Raw genomic sequence first — 9,082 nt, 5'->3', positions numbered from 1 at the left:
TTAGCAATTTATTCAAAACATTACTAATTTCACTTGGGGTTTATTCTTTGTGCCATGAGTTATTTAGAAATCTGTTTAATTTCCACATATTTATAAATTTTCTAACTATCTTTTTTTATTGTGATTAAACGTAAGTAACATAAAATTTACCATCTTAACCATCTTTAAATGTGTTGTACAGTAGTGTTAAATATATGCACCTTGTTGTGTAACATATCTCTAGAACCTTTTCACCTTGCAAAACGGAAACTCTGTACGCACTGAACAATTCTGCTTTCCTCCCCTACCCCCAGTCCCTGACATCCAACATTCTACTTTTTGTTTCTATAAGTTTGTGTACTTTAGATAGCTCACATAAGTGGAATCATGCAGCATTTGTCTTTTTGTGACTAGCTTATTTCATGTAGTATCATGTCCTCAAGGCTCATCCATGTTATTCATATGACGGAATTTCCTTCTTTTTTAAAGGCTGAATAATATTCCATCATATGTATATACCAATTTTTGTTATCTGTTCATCTGTTGGTGAACATTTAGGTTGTTCCCACATCTGAACTACTGTGAATAATGCTTCAATGAATGCAGGAGTGCAAATTTCTTTTTAAGATCCTGATTTTAATTATTTTGGATAGATACTCAGATGTTGGATTGCTGGGCATATGGTAGGTCTATTTTTAATACTTTGAGGAAACTCAATACTTTCTTACATAGCTGCTGCACCATTTTACATGCCCAGCAAGAGTGCACAAAAGTTACAATTTCCTTGCATCGTCACCAACATTTGGTATTCTTTCTGTTTTTTTTGATAGTGGCTATCCTAATGGATGTGAATTGATATCTCATTGCAGTTTTTATTTGCATATCTTTGATAACTAGTGATGAGGAGCATTTTTTCATCTGTTTACCATTTGTAGATCTTCTTTGGAGAGATGTCTATTTAAGTCCTTTGCCATTATTTAAATTGGATTATTCTTATTGTTACTGTTGAGTTGTAGGTGTTTTTATATATTCTGAATACTGGTATGGTTTGCAAATATTTTCCCCCATACTGTAGCTTGTATTCTGTTGACTGATTCCATTGCTGTGCAAGTTTTTAAGTCTAATGTTGTCCTATTTGTTTCATATTCTTGCTTTTGTTGCCCATGCTTTTGGTATCATATCCAAGAAATCATTGCCAAATGCAATGTGATGAAGCTTTTCCCCCTATGTTTGCTCTAGGAATTTTATAGTTTCAGGTCTTATGTTTAGGCATTTAATCCATCTTGAGTTCATTTCTGCATATGGTATAAGGTAAGGGTCCAAATTCATTCTTTGGCATGTGGATATCTAGTTTTCCTAGCACCATTTGTTGAAATACCATGCTTTCCTCAGTGAGTAGCCTTATCATTCGTGTTGAAGATCATTTAACCATTAATATGAGGGTTTATTTCTGGGCTCCCTATTCTGTTCCATTGGTTTACATGTCTGTCTTTATGACATCACCATACTGTTTTAATTACTGTAGCTTCATAATATGTTTTGAAACCAGGAAGTGTAAAGCCTCCAGCATTGTTTTGCATTCTCAAGATTGCTTTGGCTATTGGAGTTCTTTGAGATTCCATAGGAATAGTACTTTCCACTTCTGAAAAATAAATGCCATTGGGATTTTGATAGGAATTGCACTGAATCTGTGGATTGCTCTGGGTAGTAAGGGTAATTTAACAATATTAGTTTTATAACCTATGAACATGAGATGTTTTCCCATTTATTTGTATCTTTAATTATTTTCAGCAATGCTTTGTAGTTCTCAGTGTATAAATCTTCCATCTACTTGTTAAGTTTATTCCTAAGTATTGGGTTGGCCAAAAAGTTCGTTTGGGCTTTTTCTGTAATATCTTAAGGAAAAACCTGAATGAACTTTTTGGCCAATCCAATATTTTATTCTTTTTGAGGCTATTGTAAACAGGGCTGTTTTCTTAATTTCCTTTTCAGATTGTTTGTTGTTGGTGTTTAAAAGTGCAACTGAACTTGTGTGTTGATTTTGTATCTTGCAACTTTGCTGAATTTGTTCATTAGTTCTAATAATACTTTTGTGGAATCAAGGTTTTCTGCATATAAGATCATATTATCTGCCAACAGAGAAAGTTTTACTTCTTCCTTTCTGATTTGAATGCCTTTTATTTTTTCTTGACTAACTGCTCTGCTTAGGACTTCTAGTACCACATTGAACAGAAGAGGTGAGAGAGGGCATGCTTGTCTTTATCCTAATCTTAGAGGGAAAGCTTTCCGTTTTTTTTTTTTATCATTGAGTATGAAGACAGCTGTGGGCTTTCACCTATGGTCTTTATTATGTTGTGGTAATTTCCTTCTCTTCCTAGTTTGTTGAGTGCCTTCATCATGAAAAGGGTTGAATTTTGTCAAATGCTTTTTCTGCATCAGTTAAGATAATCATATGGTTTTTGTCCTTCTGTTAATGTGGTATATAATATAGACTGATTTTCATGTGCTGAGCCACCATTGCATTCCATGAATAAATCTCACTTGGTCATGGTATATAATTCTTTTAATGTATTATTGAGTTCAGTTTGCTTGTAGTTTGTTGAGGATTTTTGCATCAACATTCATCAGGGATATTGACTTATAGTCTCCTTTTCTTACAATATCATTACCTGATTTTCTTTTCTTGCAGTATCTTTGCCAGGGTATTGCTGGCCTCATAAAATAAGCTTGGAAATATTCCCTCCTGTTCACTTTTTTGGAAGAGTTTGAGAAAAATTGGTGTTAATTCTTTAAATGTTTGGTATAATTCTTCAGTGACACCACTAGTCCTGTGCTTTTCTTTGTTGGGAAGTTTTTGATTACTGATCCAATATCCTTACTAGTTATAGGTGTGCTTAGATTTTAAATTTCTTCATGATTCAGTCCTGATAGGTCATTTATTTCTAGAAATTTATCTATTATTTGTAGGTTTTCCAATTTTTTGGCATATAATTATTCATAGTAGTCTCATACTTATTATTTCTGTGATACCAGTTGCAATGTACTTCTACTATCTTTGATGTTTGTTATTTCAGTCTTCTATTCTTCTTAGTCTAGCTAAAGATTTGTCATTTTTGTTGATGTTTTCCAATAATGAACTCTTAGTCTTGCTGTGTTTTTCTATCATTCTTCTCTTCTTTACTGTGTTTATTTCTGCTTTAACCTTTATTATTTCCTTCCGTTAACTTTGGGTTTAGTGTGTTCTTCTTTTTCTAGTTCCTTGAGGTGTAAAGTTAGGTTGTTGATTTGAAATCTTTCTTTTTTTTTTTTTTCCCAATCATCTAAAAAATTTTCTTTAGGTAACATCAGTTTAAAACATTATATAAGTTTCATGTGTACAACATTATATTTCTACTTCTGTATACAATACCGTGTGCTCACCAGCAAGAATTTAGTTTCCATCCCTCACCATACAGTTGAGCTCCTTCACCCATTTCACCCTCTCTCCCAACTCTTTCCCCTCTGGTTGCCACTACTCTTCTCTGTATCTAGGTGTTTGCTTTTGTTTTGTTTAATTTGTTCATTTATTTTATTTTACCATTGAAAAAATATATTTCACATATGAGTGAAATCATATGGTATTTGTCTTTTTACATCTGACTTAATTCACTTAGCACGATACCCTCAAGGCCCACCCATCTTGTTGTAAGTGGCAATGTTAAAGCAGGCAGTTACCTAGATATGAGCATAGAAAGGGGGGCACAGGCCAAATGGCAGGAAACCATACAACCTGTAAACAATGGGGGTGCTTGGGCAGAAAAAGAAAAGCAGGAACCTCCAGACTGACAGGAAACCACATATTTTGGGATGATAGTGTCCCAGAGGCAAAGAAAGGTGGGAAAAGTTGGGAATCTCCAGTGTCTGAATATAAGCTTTTGCTCATTATGCTCTCATTACAATAAAATTAGCCTTGCAGATAAGAAGCTTCCATCAGGCATCGATATCATGACATCCCTCCTCCCCTTGGAAGATGGAGCTGGGATGAAAATCAGGGAGTATGACCCCCACACCCCTCCCCCCAATGAATATTCCACCCCTTCATTTCTATGGCCCACATAACTGGCTTGCCAAAGAAACTTGGGGCAGCTACTGACCTGAAACTGCCCGCTCTCCCCTTGAGAGTGTACTATCACTTAAATTAATCCTTGCTTTATCTTCTTGACCTCCCTGTCTTGTCTCTGAATACTTTCTGTGATGAGACAAGAACCTACACTCCGTTGTCAGCAAGATGTAGTATATATACCACATCTTCTTTATCCATTCATCCACTGATAAGCACTTAGACTCTTTCCATATCTTGGCTGTCGTAAATAATGCTGCTATGAACATACAAATGTGTATATCTTTTTGAATTACTGTTTTTGTATTCTTTGGGTAAATATCAGCATAGAATAGCTGGATCATAAGATAGATCTATTCTAAATTTTTGGAGAAATCTCCATACTGTTTTCCATGGTGACTGTACCAATTTACATTTTTACCTATGGTGTATGAGGATTCCCTTTTCTTTACATCCTTGCCAAGACTTGTTATTTCTTGCCTTTATGATAATAGCTATTCTAACAAGTGTGAGATGATATCTCACTGTGGATTTGATTTGCATTTCCCTAATAATTAGTGACATTAAACATCTTTTCATGTGCCTGTGGGACATCTGTATGTCTTCTTTGGAAAAACATTCAGCTCCACTGCCCATTTTTTGATTGGATTGTTTTGTTGTTGTTGTTGAGATCTGTATGAGTTCTTTATATATTTTTGGATACTAATGGCTTATCAGATATATGATTTGCAAACATCTTCTCCCATTCAGTAGGCTGTCCTTTTGTTTTGTTAAACATTCCCTTTACCATGCAGGAGCTTTTTAATTTGCAGTCCCATTTGTTTATTTTTGCTTTTGTTTTCCTTGCCTGAGGAGCTATATCCAGAAAAATATTTTTCAGACTGATGTAAAAAAGCACACTGCCTGTGTTTACTTCGAGTTTTATGTTTTCAGGTCTCACCTTCAAGTTTTTAACACATTTTGAGTTGATTTTTGTGTATGGTGTGAGATAATATTCTATTTTCATTTTTTGCATGTGGCTGTCCAATTTTCCCAACACCATTTATTAAAAAGACTATCCTTTCTACATTGTTCTTTGCTTCTTTGTCATAAATTAATTGTCCATATACATGTGGATTTTATTTCTGGGTTCTCAATTCTGTTCCACTGATCTATATATCTGTTTTTTTCTGCTAATCCCATGCTGTTTTGATTACTACAACTTTGTAATATAGTTTGAAGACAGGGCATGTGATACCTTCAGCTTTGTTCTTTTTTCTCAGTATTGCTTTGGCTATTCAGAGTCTTTTGTGGTTCCATTCAAATTTTAGAATTTTTTGTTCTGTTTTTGTGAAAAATGTCCTTGAGATTTTGATAGGGATTGCACTGAATCTGTATACCATTTTAAGTAATATAGACATTTTAAGAAGTTAATTCTTCCACACCATGAACATGGAATATTGTTCCATTTCTTTATGTCTTCTTCAGTTTCTTTCAACAATGTCTTACAGTTTGCAGTGTGCAGGACTTTCACCTCCCTGATTAAATTTATTCCTATGTACTTTATTCTTTTTGTTGCAATTCTAAATGAGATTTTCATAACTTCTCTTTCTGCTAGCTCACTGTTAGCATATAGAAACAATGGACTTTGCACGTTAATTTGTATCCTGCAGCTTTACTGTATCTGTTACTATTTCTAATAGTTATTTGGTATAGAATTTTCTATGTATAAAGATCATGCTTTCCACAAACAGTGACAGTTTTGCTTCTTCCTTTTCAATTTAGATGACTTTCATTTCTTTTTCCCATCTAATTGCTCTAGCTAAGACTTCCAATACTATGTTGAATAAGAGTGGTGAGAGTGGGCATCCTTGTTTTATTCTTGATCTTAGAGGGACAGCTTGCAGTTTTGCATCATTAAGTATGATGTTAGCTGTGGATTTGTCATAGATGGCCTTTATTATGTTGAGGTAGGGTCCTTCTATACCCATTTTCTTGAGAGTTTTTATATAAATCGATGTTGAATCTTGTCAAATACTTTTTCTGCATCTATTGAGGTGATCATATGGTTTTTATTCTTCAATTTGTTAATGTAGTATATCACATTGATTGACTTGTGGATATTGAAAAATCCTTGCATTCCTCGGATAAATCACACTTGTTCATGGTGTATGACCCTTTTAATGTATTGGTGTATTCAGTTTGCTAGTTGAGGGTTTTTGCATCTATGTTCAGCAGAGATATTGGCTTGTAATTTTCTTTTTCTGTGTTGTGCTTGCCTAGTTTTGGTATCAAAGTAATGTTGGTCTCTTAAGATGTGTTAGAAAGCATTCCCTCCTATTCAACTTTATGGAAGAGTTTGAGAAGGATAGGTATTACATCTTTGAATGTTTGGTAGAATTTACCTGTAAAGCTATCTGGTCTTGTACTTTTGTTTTCTGAGGGGTTTTTGATTACTATTTCAATCTCTTTACTAGTGATCAGACTATTCAGATTTTCTGTTTCTTCATGATTTAGTCTTGGAAGGTTATATGATTCCAAGAATTTGTCCATTTCTTTTATGTTGTCCAATTTGTTGACATATAGCTGTTCATAATATTCTCTTTTATTACTTTGTATTTCTGAGTATCCATTGCTATTTCCCCCCTTTCTTATTTTATTTATCAGAGACTCCTGTCTTTCTTTCTTAGTGAGTCTAGCTAAAGGTTGTCAATTATTTTTATTTTTTCAAAGAACAAGCTCAGTTTCATTGCTCTTTTCTATTGTCTTTTTAGTCTCTATTTCATTTATTTCCACTCTAATCTTTATTATTTCCTTCCTTCTACTGAATTTGGGCTTCATTTGTTCTTCTTTTTCTATTTCCTTTAGATGTAAGATTAGGTTGTTTTATTTGAGATTTTTCTTGTTTCTTGACGTAGGCTTGTATTGCTAGAAACTTCCCTCTTACAACTGTTATTGCTGCATACCATGTAAGCAGCATGTTGTATTTTTATTTTCATTTGTCTTCAGATTTTTAAAAAAAATTCTCCTTTGATTTCTTCATTGACCCAATAGTTGTTCAGTAGTATATTGTTTAGTCTTCATATAGTTGTGATTATTCCAGCTCTCTTCTTGTGGTTGATTTCAGTTTCATATCATTGTGACCAAAAAAGATGCTTGATATGACTTCAGCCTTTAATGTATTGAGACTTGTTTTATGTCGAACATATGGTCTATTCTTGAGAACGTTCTATGTGCACTTAGGAATGTGTATTTTGCTGCATTTGGATCCAATGTTCTGTACAAATCTATCAAATCTATCCAGCCTAATGTTTCATTTAAGGCCATTGTTTCCTTGTTGACTTTCTTTCTGGATGATCTATCCATTGATGTATGTGGGGTGTTAATATCCCATACTATTATTGTGATGTCAATTTCTCCCTTTAGGTCTGTTAATAATTGCTTTATATATCTTAGTGTTCTTATGCTTTTTTTGTCTCAAATTACCCCTTTTTATGTTGTGAATTTGTTACCAAATTTAAGTAGCTATAGTTATTTTTACTGCTTGCTTCCCCCTTCAACCTTTATGCTATATTAAAGTGTTTAAAAACCTATTCTGATACAGAGTCACAATTTTCTGACTCTATCACTTTACTCAAAGTTTTGTGTACTTTTGCCTTTTTGTTTCTGGTAGAAGAGCTTCTTCCAACATTTCTTGTAAGGCAGATCTAGTGTTGATGAACTTCCTCAGCTTTTATTTGTCTGAGAAAGACTATTTCTTCTTCATATCTGAATTAAAACTGCAAGATAGAGGATTCCTGGTGGACCAATTTTTATTTTTCAGTATTTTGAGAATGTCATTCCACTCCCTCCTGGCCTGTAGAGTTTCTGCTGACATATGTGCTAACCTTACAAGGGTTCCTTTTTAAGTTACCATCTTTTTTCCCCTGGCTGCCTTTAAAATTCTTTCTCATTGACTTCTGACAATTTTACTATAGTGTATCTTAGAGAATGTCTTTTTGTGTTGAGGTAGCTAGGTATTTTCTTAGTTTCATGGACTTTTATATCCAGTTCCTTTTCCAGGTTTGGGAATTTCTCAGTTATTAAAAAACAGCAACAACAAAAACTCTCTTCTCCTTCTGGGATGCCTATGACCTTATGGTGCCCTTCCTAGAAGAGTCAGATAGCTTTTGTAGAATTTCCTCACTTTTTTAAAGATCTTAATTGTCTTTCCTCTTCTATCATTTCTGTAGTTCTGCCACTGAGCTCACTAATTCTCACTTGCATGGCCTGCTCTACTTCTAATGTTTCTAATGCATTCTTCATCTTGTTTATTGAGTTTTCCAGCTCCAGACTTTCGTTTTGGTTCTTTTTTAGACTTTTAATCTCTTCGGTAAACTATTTCTTCTGTTCATTAAGTTTACTCCTAAACTCATGGAACTGCCTTTCTGAGTTTTCTTATAGCTTGTTGAGTTTCTTCATGACAGCTATTTTGCATTCTCTATCAGTTAGCTTGTAATATTCCATGACTTTACTTTTGGTTTCTGGAGAAGTGTCATTTTCTTTTTGTGATACAGTGTTACTGTGATGCTTTATGATGCTTGATGATTTGTTACTCACTTTAAGTAGTGAATACTTTTCTTCTTTAAATAAAGCTTTTTTGCTTTTTTTCCCAATAACGGATTCAACAGGTTGGATATTACAGGTCTTTCTTTCCTCGGTAGGCAGTGCTATAGCACAAGTTTTGGTCTTCCTTACTTGGGCCGCCTCTGGTTGCGCTTTAGAGATGTCACTCTCCACCCTCCACTGCCTCCGTCATTCAGCGGTGTAGCTTAGTGCCCTTTGTTACTGCTTGTTGTTGGCGCCAGCATCTGTGGCACTGGGGTGGCAGGTGCTACTCCTGTGTTGGGGATCTCCTGAGTCACAGACTCCACTGCTGCAGAGGGAGGGGGTTAGATGGGGGTTGCTGGGGTTGTCAGTGCCTCTGCTGTGTCTTGAGTTTGAGTTTGTGGCTGCCACTGTTGAAGGTGGGGAGCAGGAAGGCCT

This window comes from Monodon monoceros, unplaced genomic scaffold, assembly GCF_005190385.1.
Source record: "Monodon monoceros isolate NGI ecotype Baffin Bay Population unplaced genomic scaffold, NGI_Narwhal_1 Super_Scaffold_21, whole genome shotgun sequence".
Taxonomy (NCBI): Eukaryota; Metazoa; Chordata; class Mammalia; order Artiodactyla; family Monodontidae; genus Monodon; species Monodon monoceros.
The sequence above is the reverse complement of the archived record's forward strand: the minus strand, read 5'-3'. Positions refer to the sequence as shown.